This window comes from Stegodyphus dumicola, chromosome 1 (assembly GCF_044657685.1).
Source record: "Stegodyphus dumicola isolate Sdum_Otavi_A_Nest chromosome 1, ASM4465768v1".
NCBI classification, from domain to species: Eukaryota; Metazoa; Arthropoda; class Arachnida; order Araneae; family Eresidae; genus Stegodyphus; species Stegodyphus dumicola.
The window spans coordinates 81,993,435-82,007,919 of record NC_140768.1 but is presented as its reverse complement, the minus strand read 5'-3'; the positions used below and the strand labels follow the sequence as shown (position 1 = coordinate 82,007,919).

The 14,485-nt window shown below is 32.7% G+C and overlaps 1 protein-coding gene across 3 annotated transcripts in view; it reads left to right on the top strand.

Moving 5' to 3' along the window:
* LOC118195921 (diuretic hormone receptor-like) overlaps positions 1–14,485 on the top strand; it is a 693,583-nt gene that overhangs the window by 592,553 nt on the left and 86,545 nt on the right. The gene's annotated exons all lie outside the window — the stretch shown is intronic.

Sequence of the window (14,485 nt, the reverse complement as noted above, 5' to 3'; positions counted from 1 at the left end):
GTTATTTAATTTAATAACATCATATATTTATGATAATAAAATTTCCGTTCTCGGAAATAAAATTAATTTCAAGGTCCATTTAACTGTTCTGGAGATTTATTACAGTGTTTTTATCATCGTATCAGACATAAAAAGGAACATTCATAGTGTTACGAATTTGGTATTTAAAAAGCTAATGTTAGTTCAATTATAAATTAAATGGTTTTATTTCTCGCTCAGTGCAGCGCGTGACGAATATTAAAAGAAAGCTAAGCCGGAAAATTGAAAATACAAGAGCGCGTGCATTAAATAAATATCTCTTTTTGATTTCGAGAAAGTACTGGAAAATTCTAGCGCGTGATTTTAAAATCTTATAAAAGGAGGAAAACATCTCAGTTTGGAGTAGTTGCTTAGTTTGTTGTTGTTTAGAAAACTGCCGTTGTTGATTATAGCGAATTCGCGGATTAGCGTTCTTTAGCTGTTTTGAATTACGTTCTATTGGACATTTGAGTAGTTAAAAGATAACTACTGTGAGATATTGTGATACTGCATGATAATTTGAGAAAATTTAAGCATTTCTGTTGTGATAATAATAAATTTTTGTTCATTTCATAACGAACCCGTACGCACGCAACAATATTAAAATAATATCAGAAAGTAAAAATTTTTAAAATGCATAAAAATTGCTTACGACCATGAGAAACAGAAAACTAATTATTTCGTTTTAACTTTTTTTCTACTATACTTAAGAATATTATATATTACAAACGATATTTTTAGAAGTTAGATACTTTGAGGAAATATTAACCAATAAATTTTTAAACTTCCAAAGGTTTGTAAAGTACTTAAATAAGTAATGCTCATCGTTTTCATGTGTGTCTTATATACTAACTCTAGTGTTATGAAAGTCAGACAAAGCTATACTGAGTTTATTGTAACTATTTAATTAACATAATTTCTCTAATTTATGTCTTGTAACAGCTATCTCTAATTAAATGCTATGATCTGTATAGGGGCATTAGGTTATTTCGAAGCAGGAGTGATGAAAAATGAGCAATGCCCTCGTCGGGACTCGAACCACGGACCTCTCGAATACGCGTCGAGCGTGCTGACCACTACATTACGAAGGCATGTTAAGAAGGCGAGAGAAATACCTTATAACAGAATAAATTTCTGAGGTATATTTTCTTAGTAGAAGCAGTAGGTGTTTTAATCTTACAACTAAAATGGAATATGAAAGATTAAAAAGATTGCTTTTTATTCCCAGTTTCTAATTGGTGAAAAATTAGTGTCATTAAATTTAGGTATTTTAAAAGGCAGCTTACGATTTAGAATTTGAAATAAATATTGGTTATTGAAGATGTTAAGGCAATAAGAATTAACGTAATGTTCATAAAATCATACTGTTACGAATTTCTGTTTTGAAAAATATCTAGAAAATTTTAGAAAGTTACTTCAAAGACTAAAAGAATCCAATCTAAAGTTGAGTACCGCTAAATGCAAATTATTGAGACAGAAAGTGACTTACCTAGGACACACCATCTCTGTCATGTAAGGCAATATGTATTTCATCATTTTTTATTTTTGCGATTTATTAAAATATTTCTTTACATTAGTTAAGAAAGCAACAGTAAATCGAATGGACATCAACGAAAACTCCCCACATGTATTTCTTCTTTAAAGTCAAATATATATAAAATGATAAATTATTTCGAAAAGAACAAGAGCGATAATTACGTAAGAAACATTCTTGGAATGTTCCTGAAACCTAATTTTATTAGATACTCCTCCTATTCAAAATCATAAAAACAACCTTGTATTTAGCGTAAGTATAATGAAACACTCAATCGATTTAGAGGGCAGCTAAAGGTCCCTCCTCATCAGGAGAAAGAAATACCTAGAAAGAAGAAAATAAAGGAGAAGGAGTCTCAGAAACACGTGGTCCTTATCAGCACTGCACTTGGTTATAACTGGATTTTTAATCGGAGTTGCACTGGCAGCCTACTTTTACTGAGCCAGGCTATCTGATCAAGCATAAAGGACAAGAAAAATTAGCGAAGTTAAAATAGGGAGCGAGGGGCAAATGCACCTTCACGCTCAAACTCTGAACTTCAAATAATGGAAAGCAATCACTGAACGGATTTTTATACCCTCTGGTAGTACCAAACGCGAGGAGGTAACGCCATCTATCGGCAAAAATAACTGAATTAAGATAGTAGAATTTTAAAGGCATTAGGAAGGACTGGATTGAACTTCAAATTATTAACTAAACCTGCTAAATCTTTGTGAATGTGAAAAGCCTCAAGAAAATCCAATTCACCTATGGAAGAAGCCTTTTGGATAATTTTTGCAGACCCAAAGTCAAAATTATGGTTAAATGTCCAACTATGATACACTATTGAAGACTTGTTAATTTCGCCTTTTCTGACATATTCATGTTCCTTGATACGAAACTTCAACGCTCTTTTTGTTTGGCCAATATATCTTAAACCACACTGACACGATATACTATAAATTCCCCAAGAATTCAAGACATACTGAAATTAATGAGTTGGTTTCGCTTACTAAAGTTTCTCTAAGTCAAACCCACTTTGTTTTCCAAAATGCATACTTTCGTCAAGTTGAAGGATTGCTATGGGTAATCCTTTCAGTCCGGTACTTGCTGACATTTATATGCACTATTTTGAGATGAAATTATTTGATAAACTATCTTTTCGTCTTTGGATTCGGTATGTTGACGACACTTTCGCACTTTTTGACAGTTATAAAGAGGATTTATCCGAGATTCTATCTATTATGAATTCAATTGATCCAGCCATCCAATTCACTCTTGAAATTGAAACCAACAATTCCCTCCCCTTCCTTGATATTATTATAATCCGCAATGAAACTGATTTGAGCACCACTGTGTACCGTAAACCCTTTGCAGTTGGTTTACCACCCCATGCCAAGTCATGCCACCCTATTAAGCAAAAAATAGCTTCTTTTTACTATTATGTATTCCGCGCTTAAAGTTTGTTCCTCTGAATCTTTGCTTACCAATGAACTTAAATATTTGAGAGCAGTTGCGATTGACCGTGGATTTTTCTCCCGTGATTATTGATAAAGCCGTTAAAAAATTTTCAGATTCCCATCAAAGAAGACATTCCACTTCGTATCAAGGAACATGAATCTTATGTCAGAAAAGGCGAAATTAACAAGTCTTCAATAGCGTATCATAGTTGGACATTTAACCATAATTTTGACTTTGGGTCTGCAAAAATTATCCAAAAGGCTTCTTCCATAGGTGAATTGGATTTTCTTGAGGCTTTTCACATTCACAAAGATTTAGCAGGTTTAGTTAATGATTTGAAGTCCAATCCAGTCCTTCCTAATGCCTTTAAAATTCTACTATCTTAATTCAGTTATTTTTGCCGATAGATGGCGTTACCTCCTCGCGTTTGGTACTACCAGAGGGTATAAAAATCCGTTCAGTGATTGCTTTCCATTATTTGAAGTTCAGATTTTGAGGGTGAAGGTGCATTTGCCCCTCGCTCCCTATTTTAACTTTGCTAATTTTTCTTGCCCTTTATGCTTGATCACATAGCCTGGCTCAGTAAAAGTAGGCTGCCAGTGCAACTCCGATTAAAAATCCAGTTATAACCACGTGCAGTGCTGATAAGGACCACGTGTTTCTGAGACTCCTTCTCCTTTATTTTCTTCTTTCTAGGTATTTCTTTCTCCTGATGAGGAGGGACCTTTAGCTGCCCTCTAAATCGATTGAGTGTTTCATTATACTTACGCTAAATACAAGGTTGTTTTTACGATTTTGATTGTCACATTAGCGTGTTTCTCTTCTATTCTACTCCTCCTAATATTGAAAAAAGCAACTTTTTTACATTATTCCACTGTTTTGCCCATTCTTCAGTGGGAACGCAAATTTTGTAATATTCTTAAGTTTCAATTTTGCAATATTCACCACGAAGGCATGCTAAGAAAGCGGGAGGAATAACTTATATCTGAACTGATCTTTAATATTGTCTAATAATATTTTTAATTTTGTTACTTTCTTATCATTGATTAAAAACAGTTTTGTTCATAATATCAAACATTTATAAGCATTTGCTAAACGTTATACATTAATTTCACTTAATTAATTATAGATGCAAGTTTTTAATCCAAAAAAATATTATTAGTTGAAATTATTTAAATCTTTTATTCTTTCTAGTATTTGATGTGCAGATATTTTAAGCAAAAATGCGGGAATTAAATGGCATCTTAAATTCCATTCATAACAATGACTTTCTTGCACAAATCTTATTCATCCCTCAGATTTTAAAAATCTTATTAAAAATAATTTACTAAGATAATTTTTAATATTTTTATAAAAGGCTTTAAAACCTATTATCTAAAACGCGTGGAATGGAGTTAATGTGAAAAGAAATTGAATTTCATCAAAAAAGGCAAGCTTTTTACGAAGTTACTGATAAAAAGTATTAAAATGTTTTGGTTTTTTAACATGCTATGTAAAACTTAATAAGTATCTGATGTGATGAAAAGTCATGGTCTCAAGAAAAATATTAAAATAATGTGTGACTTGTTTAATTTTATGTAAGTTTGCTGGAACAGAATTTAAGTAATTTACAATATTTTAATTAAAATGTTATTTAATTTAATAACCTCATACATTTATCATAAGAAAATTTCCGTTCTCGGAAATAAAATTAATTTCAAGGTGCATTTAATTTTTCTAGAGATTTATTTATCTCAATTTCATAATTTGCTTAATTTACAATCACGTTTAAATAAAAGAATATTCTCATAAATTATTTAAATTTATTTAGAGTGGATTTATTTAACAACAAAGTTTTGGCTCCCTTTTCTTGCTAACCTAAAAATACCATACAAGTTTGTATATTACTCTACCATGATATAAAAACAAAAAAAAAAAAAAAATGTTAAATTCCCTCCCCAATTAATTTATAAGATACTTTGAAGTACGAGCATCCCGCAATTATCAAACAGGTTAACCTTTACTTTCTTTTCGCCATCGATGGAACAGCTGGCCCACTGGGTTACGTGCTTTTCAGTCTGTTAACCTTCACTCAAACACTGTTTGTTCGGAAATCGCTTTTTGTCGAAATGCAAACTTAAACAAAAAATGTTTTATGGTAGCTCCGCCAGCGGCCGAGCGGTTAAGTCGCTGAACATTGCTAGTTCGGTCAAGGGTTCGAATCCCGGCGAACGGGTTAGACGTTCTCGTGGCTTTCCTCACGTGTAATGTGGATACTGGGCAAATTTTCCTCAAATGACCTCCAACGACATTCCTTTCTATGTCCATTGTATGCGTCGCCGTAATCAATTAAAAATTTAAAATGTTCTTTATTTATTAGCTCCAGGGGGTAGACCCAAAGGGCTATTTGTCTTAAAACGGCATTTTGCGTCCTTTCAGTTTCTGCGTTGGTTCACTTTTCAAACAGTGGCCACCAAATATTTTTGCCATGTATTATATTTAAAGAAACTAAATAACGAAAAATCTTCCTGAATGCATGAAAGTTTCTCGCACTGTGAAAAAAACAACAGTACCTAGAGCTATCAAATTTGAATAACGTAGTCCTCCAACCAAACATGGTCACTTGGAATCCGAATTTTGAATTTCGAATTTGTTTTACACTGACTACCAATAAGTATTTGGACATCTATGCAAGTGACGATATCTGCGGTCCTAAGGTACGTCACGGACTCCGCCGGTATATATCGTGTAGGAAACAACATCGGCTTTAGTCGCATGCAAAATTTCTCGCAGTTCCGAACTCTCTGATTTCGAGAAAGGTATAATTATCGGGTATCACAAATGTGGCCGATCCTTAAGGGACATATCTAGCGATCTGAAGTACCCAAACTCGACAGTGGCTTATGTGATTAAGAAGTGGAAGTTGAGCGGTGATTGTCGGAATGTGCCCTGAGTCAGCAGACCAGCGAAACTGGGTATAAAATTCTAATCAACTGGGAGGTTTCCTTGCTATTATTTAATTAAAATTCTATGAAAATGGAAACAAATTAAAGACTTTGAACATAATCTAAAGTGATTTATTTACAATTTTTTTTTAGGTATAAAGCCCAAATTCTTAATAGAGTGTATAAAGCGTTTTTCCTGCAACTACTTGATATTTGTTGGAAAATCCATTTAACAGTCATGAATAAACGTCGATGAATCCTATTTTATATAGATACCAAACATTACTGAATAGAGACCGACGAGTGCTGTCCAGAGAAATTCGGAAGAACCGCACCCAATCGATGGCCCTCATCCGCGAGGTGTTTCAACAGATATCCGGGAGTATTGTTTCAATGAATACCATCCGTAAGGAAGCACATCTGCTTGGTTTTCATAGTCGGGCTGCTGCCCATAAGCCTTTGATCACAAAGTCCAACCGCGCTGCTCGGTTAATGTGGTGCAAAGCACATCGAAATTGGACCGTAGATCAGTGGAAACGGGTTCTTTGGAGTGACAAATCAAGGTTCACCCTTTACCGTTCGGATGGCAGGGTCTGGGTCTGGCGTCTACCTGGAGATCGTCTTCTGCCAGAATGCATTGTGCAACAGTCAAGTTCGGCGGAGGTGGAATTATTGTCTGGGGGTGTCTGGGGGTCTCCTGGTATGGGCTGGGACCCTTGGTCCCCATTCATGGTAAGCTCAACTCCGATGCCTACTGCACTATTTTGGATGACAATGTGCATCCTACGTTGTGGCAGTTTTACGGGTTGGACCCCTCTTACTTTCAGGACGACAATGTCAGTTGTCATGTTTCGTCGTTAACCAAGGCTTGGTATGGTGCCAATGGAGTTCATCGAATGGACTGGCCTGCCCAGAGTCCAGACCTTAACCTTATCGAGAACCTTTGGGACGAGTTGCATCGCCGAATTCAGGGGTGCACTACCCATGCAAAATCGGTGAAGGAACTTCTATGTCTTCTCCAAGCCGAGTGGAAAAAAATATCACTAGCTGTCATACAAAGACTTGTGGAAAGTATGCCCCGGAGGATCCACGCTGTAAATACCTCTCGTGGAGGCTCTACCAACTATTGATTTTGAATAAAGTTAGTTTTTCTTTTCTATCACAGGTGTCCAAATACTTATTGGTAGTCAGTGTATTATCTATTTCAAATTTTGTAAACCTTTAACGAATTTTTGATTAACAAAACTCAAATATTTCAAAGCGAGCAATGGCAACACTGTACGGAAAAAAGCATTTTTATCTCCAACGCGTGAGACTGTGCATCCGAAATTCTAAAGCTATGCTGTTTTTCAGTATTTTGTATTATTACTGTTGAATTGAATTTTGTGTCGTTTAAGTGCGAAGAGCATGATATTTAATAAATAAAAGGTAACGCACAAAACGTTAAAAAAACTTTTGGGCGTAATATAAATCTGAAAACCTTTAGATTCTTTTTAAATTATTATTATTTTTATTAAATGCTCAGATAAAATTCTAATCAACTGGGAGGTTTCCTTGCTATTATTTAATTAAATTTCTATGAAAATGGAAACAAATTAAAGACTTTGAACATAATCTAAAGTGATTTATTTACAATTTTTTTTTTAGGTATAAAGCCCAAATTCTTAATAGAGTACAATATTAGTGTATAAAGCGTTTTTCCTGCAACTACTTGATATTTGTTGAAAAATCCATTTAACAGTCATGAATAAACGTCGATGAATCCTATTTTATATAGATACCAAACATTACTGAATTTTACCTGAAAACAATAAGCCATACTATAATTTAGCAGTTTTCTTGAAAATAGAGAAATAATAGTAATGTGGAATTAGTGAGTAAGGGCGGTATGGGTTAGTTGTTCCAGGAGTAAGCAGTAACATGTTAACGCAGGTGTTTTTTTTTTTTTTTTTTTTTTTTTAAAAATTTTGATCAGAATTTGCACTAAAGGTAATTCCTATGGCTAGCACTATCACGTGAGCATAATTAATGCCCCTTTTTCTGAAACAGATATTGATATGTTGTATGCACGTGCTTCGTCTTAGTTACTTAACAGGGAAAAAGTATTTCGTAAATTTTTATTTAAGGTAAGTCAGTTGATCTTTATAATCCAAAGAGGCGTTAGCCCAGAAGTCTCGAAACGGCATTTGACGTGGATTCAGTATAAATGTCTGTTTCACTTTTCAGATTATTGCCACGAAATGCTATTAACGTGTATCATATTTAAAGAAATTAAATAATGAAGAATTCGCATGAATGTATGTATATGTTATCGCACTGTGAAAAACAACGGTACCTAGATTCATCAAATTTTGTATGGCATAGTCCTCCACCGGAAGATGGGCAAGTGTAAGCTTGAATTTTGGAATTTTTTTATTGCCTCTTTTCATATTTTTTATAACTTTTCACGAATTTTTGATTTAAAAAATGAACAATTTCAAAGCGAGCAGTGGCAACACTATAGGGGATTCAAAGCGAGCAGTGGCACACTACAGTGGCAACATTTTAATGTCCAGCCCGCGAGATTGTCTATCGAAACTGTTCTTAAATATTTTAACCCAAAATGGCGTTAGCTCAAATGCTTTCGAAACGTGTGCGTGTCTATGAAGGAAAAAACGCCCCTTTAGGTGTAACATAAAATTAGAAAAGTTTCAGATTTTTTTTTCAAATGGTTTTATTCATTTATTTTGTCTATGCATTAAGTTTCCAAATGCTGGTTTACTTTTTCTACTAATTTCAATATGCTTTATTAATCAACAAAACTGTCCGAAACGATATGATATGCCGATTCGCAACAAAACCATGGACCACGCTAAAATCTTGATTCATGCGTTTACGCACTTTTTTTAAATGTTAACATGCAAATTACTTTATTCGATCTAGTTTTCATTCTCAAAATAAAAACTCGGTTTTTCGCCTTCAAAGATTAGACTTTTACTTAAGTACTTTCACCTCGGAAACAATCTAACAGAGGCAGACACAGAAAGAAATCTAACTTTCTAACTAATACACCCAAAACAGAAGCATTGGGAAAAGAATGTGAAGAGATAATTAATTAGAAACAAGAAAGGGAAGAAAGGTAAAGGAAGCGGAATAGTTAAAGAAAAATGCATTAAAGAAATAAGAAGGTAAAATGGAAAAAGAAGAGGGTTTTGAATTCAAGTACAGATTCTAGAACAAAACATTGATTGTGCTTAACTTGCAGAGATGCCTACGATGGTTCTTCTGAAGAAGACTGGGTGCAATATTTAGTTGTAAAATGTGGGCACACATTAAATGCATAAGGGAATGTGCGTCTATCATGTGTTTTCGTTAACTGCAGTTCTGATGAAGAATGCCTTTTATGTTGATTGGTAAAATAATTTTATCTTTCTTTTACTTTAAACCACTTGATATCATTCATTGTCACTCTATCCAGTAATAATAATTACCAAATGATTTTTAAATATGCATTTTTATTGTTGATATTTGCCATAGGTCTCTTGCAATTTACCCCAAGTCCGAGGCAAATAGTAACAACGAATAGATATGATAAAATGCTTCTGCTAAAAATCTAACGAAATTGCCGAACGTTTGCTTCATGCGTATGATGAATGAATAGTTATTCTATAAAAAAACAGCAGTTATAATCAAGGAATCATAAATGCATTTAAAAATGTAAACATTTTTCCAAAACATTTTTAACTAGCCCTAGCTCCTTATAATAAGTTTTCTTACAATTATTTAGTATTTGTTGGGAAAACTATTTACCGAGCATGAATTATTGACGCTTAAGTTTTGCAATCGGTTTTCCTTTCAGCAAAATTTATTTGACTTTACTAATCAACATTTTCATTTATGAACGTTTTAATTCGCTAACTAATGTGTTATTTTTTATCTTCTTGTTACTAAAATGAAGTAATGGGGGAGAGTGTCTGCAGTGTCACTTTACCCTTCAAGTGCTGTTTCCTTTTTTCAAATAAATATAAATTAACATTCTTAAAGATTCAGTTAGAAATTATTTTTCCTCAGTTACAAAATATTGAATATAATATGATATCATACCCTAATAATACCTAAAGAATTATATAAAATAAGAGTAATTACATACAGTTTTATCTGAGTTTTCAACTGTTAAAATGCAAAGCAAATGTTTTTCCTTCTTTTACAGTAAAAAGGGAGAAAATGTCTGTTTATCAAACTAAGGTACTCAACGTATACACGTAATTGGGGGCATTCATTACAATTTTCTCTCCTTTACATACGTATAATTTTCTACTTCGGTTTTTTACTTGAGTATTTTGGCTAACATATAAAAAAAAATAATGAGACATTCATCATTTCCAATTTTCTACTTGCATGTGGCTGTTATTTCCTCTCTATGTAAATACAGAAATGTTGTTTACGCTTCGCAGTTGCGGAGAGCTTATTAGTAGAGTCTAAGCCCAAGAATTTTTTTCTATTAGCAAAGGACGCAAACTTTCATTCTCTAAAAGTTTTTAATGTAGCTGTTGCCTGAAATATAGTATTGTTTTCAAACGTTGTTTAGCAAAACATTACTTGCTGAACCAAAAAATAAAGAGAGAGAGAGAATTTGCAAATCCAAATTATTTTTTTTAATTCACATAAAAGCACAATATATTATTTTTCCTGCGTGCACAATGTAAGCTGTAATTGAAATTTGTTGTCAACGTGAAAAGCAAGTAACTTACCGCATGTACGGATGCATCTAGAAAATCATTTGTCATATCAAATGACACCTTATCAGTAAAAGATTTCAATATCATAAGCCCACCAGCGGCCGAGCGGTAAAGTCGCTGAACACTGGTAGTTCGGTCCGAGGTTCGAATCCCGCGAACGGGTTGGCTGCATGGGCGTTTTCGTGGTTTTTCCCATGTGTAACGTGTATACGAGCCAGTTCCCTTCGAAAGTCCTCCACGAAGGCATCCTTCCCCTTAGGCAGATAGCCCTCGAGGCTTTGTCATAATCACACACACACACACACTTCAATATCATAAAAAAATTTTAATATTTCGCACGATCGAAATTATACAATCTTTTGATTAACAAAGCAAAAATCCATTTTATTTGTTTAAATTATAAATTAGTATTTTTTAAATGAAATACAAACTTTTAATTTAACGTGTACATGCTAACATCCAACAAGAAATCACGCAATTGCACTTAAAAAACGTATGTATGCATTCAGATGTATTTCATGATATTGATGTTCAGACATTGGCATATTTCATGCATGCAGTATTTGATTTCTAAACTAGAAAACAGGAAAACTTTTTGAACGAAAATAAAGCATGATCTTATAGAGTATTTAGTTTTAACATAACCCGCATCTTTTTTACTCATATTTTTATTTTTTATTATTTTATACACAAATACAAAAGTTAAAAATGAATAATCTTCCCATTACTTTGAGCTTAAAATAATAATATTTTTACTTTGCTTTTAATTTAATTAAACTGTTATTTCATAAGAACCAGTTTATAAATCAACTTGCAAGTTTTAATAGTTTAATGTTCATTTATATCATGGCAACAGGGCACTTCTGATTATCTTCTTGTTACCAGGTAACTAGATATAAAAGTAAAATAAAGGAGTTTTAAATTATATTTAGAAGTAGAAAATTTAGAATTGAATGAACTCTTAAAAACCAGATATTTTCTGAAACATATATTGATAACTTTTGGTTTTGATTTTGCTCTCTTGTCATTAATATGCGTTTTGTACTTGCATATATGACAAGAAATCTGTGATCATATATCTTTGACTAGAAAAACATTTAAAATGTTTGCCAAAAACCAGTAAAATGTACGCATAAATTCATTGTTATTTCCATTTCTTTATAGGTTTTCTAAACGAATGAGCACAAAAAATATGTTTAAAAATATTTCAAGAAATTACTGAGGCGAATTACTGAATTCGGAAATTGTTCAAATCATTCGTCTGAAGTAAATTCTTTCTCTTGAGTTACTGTACTTATGTGCTTAAAAATATTATACGTAGCTTAGAATGCATCACTACCAATTTTCCCTCTAAATTAAACTATGTGGGCGAAAAAATGTTTTCAGTAAGATAATTTACACTTTCAGTAACTTAAATTCCATTCTTTTTTCACAACGCAATTTTGTATTTGTAAACTTCCTTATTTACAACAATTTGCATTAAACCATACATCAAGAATTTTTCTTTAAAATTATAAATTGTTATTGTAAAGGTTCATTTGTCTTCGCATAATCTATTGAAATTTTTTTGCCATAAATATAACTTGATTCGTTCATTTACTGCTTAGACCTGTATGTGGTTTTCAATCCTAAGGTAAGGAGCATTTTCAAATAAATTAGATACACCGTCGTGGAATTATTTTTTCCTCTTATATCGAACAAGAAGCTTCAAAACTGATTTCATAGACGACTTCCTTCAACGTTATTTATTATGTATCTGAATAAAAATCATTAAATAAAATGTGCTTGAAAGCAAACACTTGGCTTGCAAAGACATCTAAACTTCTGGTTTCAGCAAAATATTTTAGAACCCAAATGAAAAATAAAACTTAGACCTTACTTCTTTTTCATAGTAGTTCCGGTTAATTAACTTGCAACAGCAAACACCGATGAAGCAAGATGTAGAAACACGAGGAAATATGGAGATAAAAAAAAAGCATTAATTCCCTCCACTGACACTTCTTCCCTCCCTGAGGCGTCACAGAACCGTCAAGCCAGACGAAAATCGATAATGTAACGTTTATCATAATGGCGGTGATATTCTGTTTTTTCCGTTTCTGCTTCTCTTTATTCATTATTCACCTTTTACTTCTGGTAAGAAGGCTATGGGAAAAAATCGTCACTGCAAACACTTCATCATCCTGTGTCCACCATTAAGTAAAAATGTCTTATTCTCGGACATTTTGGCACCAGAAATGTATTATAATGCATCTTTAGAACACTTAAATGAACTTTCAGATTTTTGGTTACTTGTTTCAAGATATTTTAAACTTCTAAAAACTGTTATGATTTTGTTCTGAATTTACGTGAGCTAATAACCTGATTTACTCTATTTTTTGTACGTTTATGATGCCATTTTAATTTGTGCTATTCCTAATAGATAATTATATCTTCTTAAATAGAAAGTAAGAAAAACATCTCGAATTTGAAAAATATTCAAATGACTTTTAAAACAAAACGACTTTAGCTGCAAAATATTAGAATAATTTTCAGCTAGAAAGAATAAAACAAATTCTGTCAGAAAATTAAGTTCTCCTCATAATTACTCCACACATAATCTAATGAAACTCCGCAATAAAAAGATATATTTAGATTAGATAAAATTCATTTGGTTAAAAGATTACAAAATATACTAATTTAACTGATTAAAATTGACAGCTATTGAGTAATTTTTTAAATGCTCTGATTATCATGTACTTTATGAACCCACCGTTCAATTCCTGAAAATTCTTTCATTTTGGGCCATGAACATTTATTTAAGCACAGGTGTTGTGCTTCGATAAACCTATACTGATCGCTGAGCCCATTACATGATTACAAACTTATCCATTATGGGGCCCTGAGCAGATAACTGTCCATGTTTAAAAACCTGATTTTTTTAAAATTTATATTAGCATAATGAAATGTTTTCTCATTCTTTTTATTAAAAGTTATATTTCATTCGGCAATTGAATAACGTTTAATTTAATTCGTTTTTAATTTAGAATATTTAGTATTTATTTTATATTTAAAATAAATGCTTTAAAGCGAAGACCATAATTTACTTAATTTATTTATGTGTAAGCATCTTCTACGCACATACGAGTTATAAATACTAAATTCGAGAAGTTTTGGGTCCTACCAGCGGCCGAGCGGTAAAGTCGCTGAACACTGGTAGTGCGATCCGAGGTTCGAATCCCGCGAACGGGCTGGCTGCATGGGCGTTTTCGTGGTTTTTCCCGTGTATAACGTGTATACGAGCCAGTTTACCTTATGAAGTCCTCCACGAAGGCATCCCTACCCTTAGGCAAATAGCCCTAGTATGCTTTGCCATAATTAAATAAACCAAACCAAACCGAGAAGTTTTGGATTATATCATAATATATTTTTTCATAAAATCCTGTTCAGATTTTCAAGCAAATTATCACACAGGTTTATCAGTTTTAACCAGATTTTAACATAATGTTATTTCCACGCTTTCATTTAGTCTTGAAATGAAAATTTTTGAATTATATTATAATATGGGCTTCAAGTAAATTACTACTTCCGTTATTCCAGTTTTAACCAAAATCTAATAAGTCGGTATATGATTGTAGAAAGTTTAAAGACGGAAATTAGAAACTTTTGAAAGTCTAGTACGCGAGTTTTCGTGGCCGAAAATGTCGTCACACATATACACACTGACAGATATCATTGTAAATGTAGTAAAAATGTGTTGCGCGACTATAACACATTTGAAAATGTGTTGCAGGGAATAGGTAATTCCTATTTATTCACAGAAACTCGCTATCCAGTTTTGGATAAAAAACATTACCTTCCTTATCTATGTATAC